This window comes from Orcinus orca, chromosome 12 (assembly GCF_937001465.1).
Source record: "Orcinus orca chromosome 12, mOrcOrc1.1, whole genome shotgun sequence".
NCBI classification, from domain to species: Eukaryota; Metazoa; Chordata; class Mammalia; order Artiodactyla; family Delphinidae; genus Orcinus; species Orcinus orca.
In genome coordinates, this window is record NC_064570.1 from 15,322,467 (window position 1) to 15,330,923 (window position 8,457).

The following is an 8,457-nucleotide window of genomic DNA, read 5'->3' on the forward strand; positions in this document are numbered from 1 at the left end:
TTTCTGATTAAAAATAGATGCTAAATAAATACCTTGTGATATTTTTTAAAGATCGTTACAATGCAGCGCCATGAGTGCTACGACAGATGAGCACTCTGGGTCCCTCATTCTGTCTGAGGCAGGACAAGACCCCACAGAGGACAGAAAGCTTTTACTGTCTTGACAAACCCAGTGTGACCTGGGACAGTGCTACTCAAGCAGCTTGTGCCAAAATCTAATCAATGCATTCTTCCTTTCCTTGACAAACTCTCTCCAAATAAATACATAAACACAGATGAAAAAGTCAGCTGGCCTAGGCAGCATGTAGTGTAGGGACATGGTTGCTTTGCCTGAATTTCCATCCTAGTGTGTGCTCTGTGCCTCACTGTGACTGGTTAACAAGAGTGGATGGACCGCCAGTCTGCAGACCACGTGGTAAATAACATTAGTCTAGAAAACCCATCTTCCCAAGACACACCCATGACTTTTAACTTCCATTGCTGATGGTGAATCTGATTATCCCTGTCCCTGTGTCCTTCTTGCTTTCATAACATCCGACAAGTGTATTTGCAGGGGAAGTCAAATGAGGTGAAAGAGAACTTTCCAGGAAAGAGACTTCCTGGGGCGTTGAGGGAGGGAACACAGTTTCTAATGATTCGCACGAGCAACCTTCATCAAGCATTTCTCTCAAGTGCTCATTTAGCAAGTGTTATATCAAGTATTCAAGCTAAAGGCTTGAAATAGGATGTGCCTATGTCTGCAGCAAAATCTTATCTCAGTGCAAGTGTGACGTTGGGGGAAAATTTCCAAAATATTTTTAAACCTAATTGGCCTCACCTATACACAATTCATACTCACTAATAACATCAACACCATCAAAGGCTATTTATTTTATATAGATCTAATGCCCAGAGGGCTGTGTGATGCAGAAGTTTATGTTACTATGTGTAAGCACTGTGTTGATTCCTTATCTACTTTATCCCATTTAATCCACAGGACGAGGCACTTTAAAAGAAACTCCACCGCTCTAGCAATTCCACTACTGGGTATACATACAAAAGAATTGAAAGCAGGGTCTCAAAGAGATATTCTCACACTTATGTTCATAGCACCGTTTTTCACCATAGCCAAGAGATGGGAGCAACCCAAGTGTCCATGGACAGATGAATGAATAAACAAAATACGGTATATAGAGACACTGGAATATTATTCAGCCTTAAAAAAAAAAGAGGGAAATTCTGACACATGATGCAGCATAGATGAATTTTGAAGACATCTGCTAAGTGAAAAAAGCCAGTCACAAAGAGATAAAACTTGTACAATCCACATATATGAGGTATCTAGTGCAGTCAGATTCATAAAGACAGAAAGTAAAACGGTTGTTGACTGTGGCTGGGAGGGGGGGAAAAGGAGAGTTATTGTCTAATGGGTGCGGACTTTCAGTTTTGCAAGATGAAAAGAGTTCTGGAGATGGATGGTGGTGGTGGATGGCGGTGACGGTGGCACAACAGTGGGAATGTACTTAGCACTACTGAACCCACTTAAAAATAGCAAAGACGGTAAATTTTATATTGTGTATATTTTACCCAAAAATATGTTTTAATTAAAAAAACCTCCACTGCCCTGAAGAAAATGAACAGCTTATACACTGTAGCTAAGGCACGGTGAGTGAGTTAGAACAAGGTCCTCAAAGTGTGGTCCTGGATGCCCACCATCAGCGTCCCCAGGTGATTTGTTAGAAATACAGATTCTCGGGCCCTACCCCTGACCCACTGAATCAGAAACTCTGGGGGTGGGCCCAGCACTCTGTGTTTCAAGAAACCCTCCAGGTGACTCTGACGTTTGCCGAAGTCTGAGAACCACTGGCCTCAAGAAAGGCTCTCTCCTCACACTCCCTACTTTACCCCAAATTTAGATTCTCTACGCTCAAGTCCTCTCCCCATCCAAAAGAGCAAAGTATTATAAACGTCAAATGTTTACTTAAATGTGGAATCTAGAAAAAGGATACAAATGAACTTATTTATAAAACAAAAACAGACTCACAGACATAGAAAACCAACTTATGGTTAACAAAGGGGAAAGATAGTGCGGGATAAATTAGAAATTTGGGAGTAACATACACACACTATTATACATAAAATAGATAACCAACAAGGACCTACTATATAGCACAGGGAACTGTACTCAATATTTTGCAATAACCTACATGGAAAAAGAATCTGAAAAAGAAATATATAGATGTGTGTATATGTGATATATATGAATCATTTTGCTGTACACCTGAAACTAATACAACATTGTAAATCAACTATACTTCAATTTAAAAATAAAGAAGAAGAAGAACCATTGCAGCCGTTCAGATGAGAGTTAACTGAGGGCTCATCAGGGGAGAAAACTGTAGGACTGGGAAGAGGAAATGGTGGCATAAAGGTTGGAGGTGGTGGAAGTGACAAGGTCCAGGCATGGGGGGTTCTAGAGCAGGAATCAAAAATTACATCCCTCCTTCTCCAAGCATATTCCAATCTGTATTTTGTTTCACTCTTTACTTTCTCTGGGGAAAAGAGTTTGGGATTTCACAGGGTTCGTGTTATTTAACCCAATGAGCATTTAAGTGGAGAGACTGGAGGGAGAGACTCTTCTAGAAAGAGCTCTTAGGAAAAAAGCTGAAAAGAAAATACGGGTCTCACAAAGCTGGGGATTGTTCCGCAGCGTGATTCATCAAGTGAGACTGTCTCTGCCCCTATCAAAACATGACTTCTGTGACTGGGGGATTTCCTGAGTGTTTCTTTTCCTCACCCAAGCAATATCCAAACAGCACTGCTCAGTCATGGATTGGGGCCCACAGAAGAAAAATTACAGGAATTCTCCAACCATTGTATTATATTATCTTCAGAAAACAATGCCTTTTTATGAATGAGCTTAGCCACAAACAAAATGGCATCCATTCTAGACAAGAAGACAAAAACGCTGTGGTGATATTAGTCAGAAACATTTTTAATAGAAAAATGCCATGTTCCAGAGCAACGTTATTTAGCATTTATCAATACTGTATTTGCTTCCTATAAGATTCATTATTGCTTTTCCGCACCTTAAAAAAATTATCATCTGAACCAGTGGTGGTTTCTCAATATTATTTCTCCTCTAAGAATAAATTACAAGGCAGAATTTTGACAAAACAAGGTGGCTCTTAAGAAAGGCATTTAAGGGGATGCCTGGTGTGTTCATTTTCAAGGTCTGCTGTAACAAAGTCCCACAAACTGGGTGGCTTAAAACTGTATTGTCTCACAGTTCTGGACGCCAGAAGTCTGAAAGCAAGGTGTCAGCAGGGCCGGGCTCCCGCTGAAGGCTCTAAGGAAGAATCCGTTCCAGGCCTTTCTCTTCACTCCTGGTAGAGGCCAACACACGGCATTCTCTCTGTGTGTCTTCACCTCCTCCTCCCCCGAGGGTCTCTGTCTGTGTGTTTCTCCTCTTTTTAAAAGGACACCAATCATTTTAGATGTGGGCCCACCCTAATGGCCCGAAATTTATGTATTTCCAAATAAAGTCACATTTGCACGTTCCAGGTGGACGTGAACATATCTCTTTGGGGACCCAGTTCAACCCATAACACCTGATAAAATGGAAGTGAAGATACTTTCGCCTGTTTCCTGTGAGTATCACCAGTTAACTGTGAAATATGAATCAAATCATAGTGAGTCTCCAGGGTTTTAGTCTTTCTGGTTGTAAAGTGGGCAGAGCAGGAGAAACTGCATTCATTTCTCTCTCTCCTTGAAGGCAAAGGTGTTCCCTCAACCACTCCGTCTGTGATCAGTTTCCTGTTGGGGGTGAAGGCTCGTCAATGACTCACCTGTCCAGCTGGGACACTGAGATTGCTCAATACAGATGTTGGAAGACAAGAACCTTTTTTTTTTTTTTTTTTTTGTATGTCTAGATCTAACCTTGGACTCTGGAAAGGCCAGAGGTCCAAAGGTTATGTATTTTAATTTTCCTTATATTTAATGTTTTTTATTAGATAGTAATGTTAATTACTGTAACTATCAACAGCTGCTGGTCAACTCTTTCTCCCATCACATTACTCTGACTTCCACCTCTACCCCTTTTTCCACTGGGAGAACCACGGGGAGAGAGGACAGGATCTCTCCTACTAATTACATTGGATCCGCCCAATAATCCAGGATAATCACCCTATTTTAATATTTCAAGCATAAAAGAAGATTTCTGCAGGCAAAGAAAGGCATTCAAAGCTTTTCTGCAAAATAATGATTTAAAATCTCTTTAATTCTGCATGCTAAGCCAGTGTGGGCTGTTTCTCTACTCATTAATAGATTAAGAGAGCTATGGTACTCTTGTTTTATGAATAATTAAACTAAGCCTAAAGCCGACTGCATAATATTCTTTTTTAAAAACTGTGGTAAAATATACATAACATTTACCATTTTAACCATTTGGAAGCATACAGTTCAATGCTGTTAAGGACGTTCACATTTAAAAATATATAAATTTATTTATTTATTTATTTATTTTTGGCTGTGTTGGGTCTTCGTTGCTGCACGCAGGCTTCCTCTAGTTGAGGCGAGCGGGGGCTACTCTTTGTTGCAGTGCACGGGCTTCTCCTTGCGGTGGCTTCTCTTGTTGCGGAGTACAGGCTCTAGGCGCGTGAGCTTCAGTAGTTGTGGCACGTGGGCTCAGTAGCTGTGGCTCGCGGGCTCTAGAGCGCAGGCTCAGTAGTTGTGGCGCACGGGCTTAGTTGCTCTGCAGCATGAGGGATCTTCCAGACCAGGGCTCGAACCCATGTTCCCTGCATTGACAGGCAGATTCTTAACTGCTGCACCACCAGGGAAGTTCCGGGGGCTGATTTTTTAATGAAACATTGTATAATACAAGTAGCTAATTTTTCTGAAACTTGTTTTTTTTTTTCCCCTAGTTAGCATTACAATTACTCTTAAATTCTTGTATTTTCATTTTAAATGTTTCTCTAAAAAACAAATAAATTTATTTATTAACTAAATAGTGGCAATGATTCTTTACAGAAAAAAGAATACAACGTACACTAGCAAATGTGAATAAGAAAAACACAATTTAACAAAATAAGAACTAAGTTCATATCTAAAACAATTACAAAGGGACATTTTAAATTACTTCAAGCTTTGTGCTTTGTGACCATGTAGAGGGGTGGGATAGGGACAGTGGGAGGGAGAAGCAAGAGGGAGGGGATATGGGGATATGTATACATATAGCTGATTCACTTTGTTATACAGTGGAAACTAACCCAACATTGTAAAGCAATTATACTCCCTTAAAGATGTTTAAAAAAATTACTTCAAGCTTTATATGATTCAGTGTGGATACATTTTTAAACTTGAGAAAATGGTCAATTTCTGGGGAAAAAACAAGCAAGATTCTAAAGCTGACTAAAAATATCACTGACTGTGATAAAAAATTAAAAACATTGTCAAAGACTGCTATGTTTAAAAAAAGATGTATCCTACCTCAGATGGTGACCTTTTCAAACACTTAAAGAACAATATTACCCAGGCTAAATAAAAAGTCTCAGAGTATATGTAAGCATGAAAATCTGTTCAATTTATTGAGCAAAGTATTAATAACCCTACTAGCAAAGCTCAACAAAGATAGCAGACCAAAAAAAAATCAATCAAATTAATCAATATATTTTAAATATATCCTCATTAAATACAGTCAAATAAGATTTATCCAAGTGATGCAGAATAATTAAATATGAAGATGCCTAAATATATTCTATTACAAAAATTGGTCAAATTTCAAAATTACATAATAGTCTTCAAAGATTTCCAAAAGCTATCTGATATTACTTAATACCCAACCTGATTTTTAGGAACTTCTTTAGACGTCCTAAAATATTTCTTTAACATGGTCTAAAAAATCCACCTTAAACTGAATCAACAATATTCCTAATAATAAACACCAGAGGCAATATCATTAAAATCAGAAATCAACATTAAAAAAAAAGAAGGAAAAAGAGAGCTCACTCTAGAGCATTCTTGTTCTGGAAACTCTGGTCAAGATATTAAGAATGAAACATGTTAATAGACTCTCTAGATCATCAAAACATGGGTGCCACATTCTCCAATTGAATTTTACCAATAACAAAACTAATAGTTTTGTTCCCATTTATCTAACTCCTGAGTCTATCTCTGAACTCCAAGCAGCAGAGAGAGAGGTGATTAATTATCACACTCAAACCCCAAGAGTAGGCATATTTTTCCTTCCAGTTTTATTGAGATATAACTGACATACAGTACTATAGAGACCATATAAAGACCAGAGCATGGCTAGTTCGGTCCCAGAGGTAGAGAGCGGCTAAGGGCGTGGCTGCCTCTGAGGGTTTGGACTTTGAGGCAGCTCCAATCACAGCCGAGGCAAAAGGCTCTTGTTTTACTTGATAAAAACCCTGCTGTTGGGGCAAGGCAGAACCAACCACAAGATGGCAGGCACGCACTTAGAGAGGGTCTCAGCTTCAGCTGAGAGCAATGCCTGGGCTCGGCAGGGCTACGCCCCCTATGCAGCCTCCTCAAAATGCAGAAGCACTTCCTCTCCCGGGCAGCAGTTTCCATGGTCTCCGGGCAACTGAAATGGAGGAACAATGGTGTCAGAGCCTGAAAGGCACGAGAGCCGTGTTGAGGGCGATACTCAAGAAACTGGAGAACTCCACCAGCGAGGCTTCCACAGGGCTGAGGGCATCATTTCACAAGTATGTTCCACAGGTGATGAATTCCACAGTATCCTCTTCAATCAAAACGTTCTCTGGACACTTAAGTTGGGGAAACGTTGTATCCTCTCTTCGTATGAGTTAAATTGTGTCCTCCCCCAAGAGGTTTGCTGAAGTCCTAACCCCAGTGCCTCAGGATGTGACCAGATTTTGAAATAGGATCATTGCAGATGTAATTAAGTAAATTCAGATGAAGTCATTCTGGAGTAGGGTTGCCTTCAAATCCAATGTGGCTGATGTCCTTATAAAAGGGAGGGAGACTTAGAAACATAGACATACAGGGAGACAGCCATGTGACAATGCAGGCAGAGATTAGAGTGATGTGTCTACAAGACAAGGAGCAAACACCAGAAACTGGAAGACACAGGAGGGACTCTCGCCTATATGTTTCAGAGGAAGCACAGCTCTGCCCCCATCTTGATTTCAGATTTCTTGCCTTTTCACTGCAGACCAGAAATTTCCATTGTCTTAAGCCACCTAGTTTGTGGTACTTTGTTACAACAGCCCTAAGAAACTAGTACACCAGGCATCTCCTTAAATGCTAAGCCACCAGTACCTTTCAGAAAGGAATATACCCCTCCAGGGTCACAATGTACGTAAGGCAACCTGAAGACCTAAGACATCCACGGTTTGAGACACAGTAACCTAGAATATCACTTAAAAGACACTATTCTAAGAAAAATATGTTCCGATTCCAATCTTTATCTTCCTTTTAGTCTGGATACTTTATTTGCTGTATCACTTATGTCATTCCACATTCAGGTGTCTGTCCAGAAAGGAAGAGGTTAAACACTCAGATCAAATTTCAGAGAAAACTCCAGAAAGCTCAGGGGTTTGCATTCACAGCATCAGACCAAGCTTCCTCACCATTTCAAGTTTCATTTGACAGTAATGATTTCCTCCCTTCTCCTTTGTCGCCTGCCAGAGAGGCTGCCCACCCCATCTGCCTGTTGGCACAAAAGAACTCACAAGAGAAGGCCCTCAGTGGATGCTGCTTGTGTTTTCACCTCACACCCTTAATCTGGGTGGGAAGAAGGGCAGGAGAGAAGGCTTGTCTCTTTTCCAGAGAGCGTATCCTTGTGAATGACAACAGAATGAGAACAAGAAGCCGTAACCCTCAATCCCAGTGGAATAAAATTAAATCAGAGGGTAAAGTGTTTCAACAAGACTGATAGAATCAAACTGTCTTTTAACTAAGATGCTTCCGGCTCATCCCTCCATCTGTTTAATAGAGCATCGACATCAATTACCACTGCTCTGCAGTAAAACAAGGAATAACAGAGAGATGCTAAAAGCATGATGGCCCCAGGAGAGGAGGAGAGCATTGCTGAGCAGAAGTGTAGTACCAGGGGCTCCTGGGGGGGATGGTGGTGGCTGCCTCACCCAAACAAAGCCATTTCCTCACACGGACTTGGGATGGAGCTGGTATGATGTGGACTTATTTCCTCCTTTCTCCTTGGTGGGGGCGGGGGAGGGGCGTGCAGGGTGTGTGTGTGTTACCATAGTTACCACAGAACTCAAGACACTGTGCAGGAAGCTGAATCTCATTACTGACAGGGAAAGGTGTGTTTTTAGGGTCAAAAATACTGGCAGGAAAGTTACTGAAGGAAACGTGGAGATGACTTCAGAGAGTAACATAAAATCCAAAGTAACCGCAACATCCGGAATTCGGACTCTGTGACACCCTCTCACCGCTCACACTCTAAAATGACAGGTTTCCTAAGACAGAA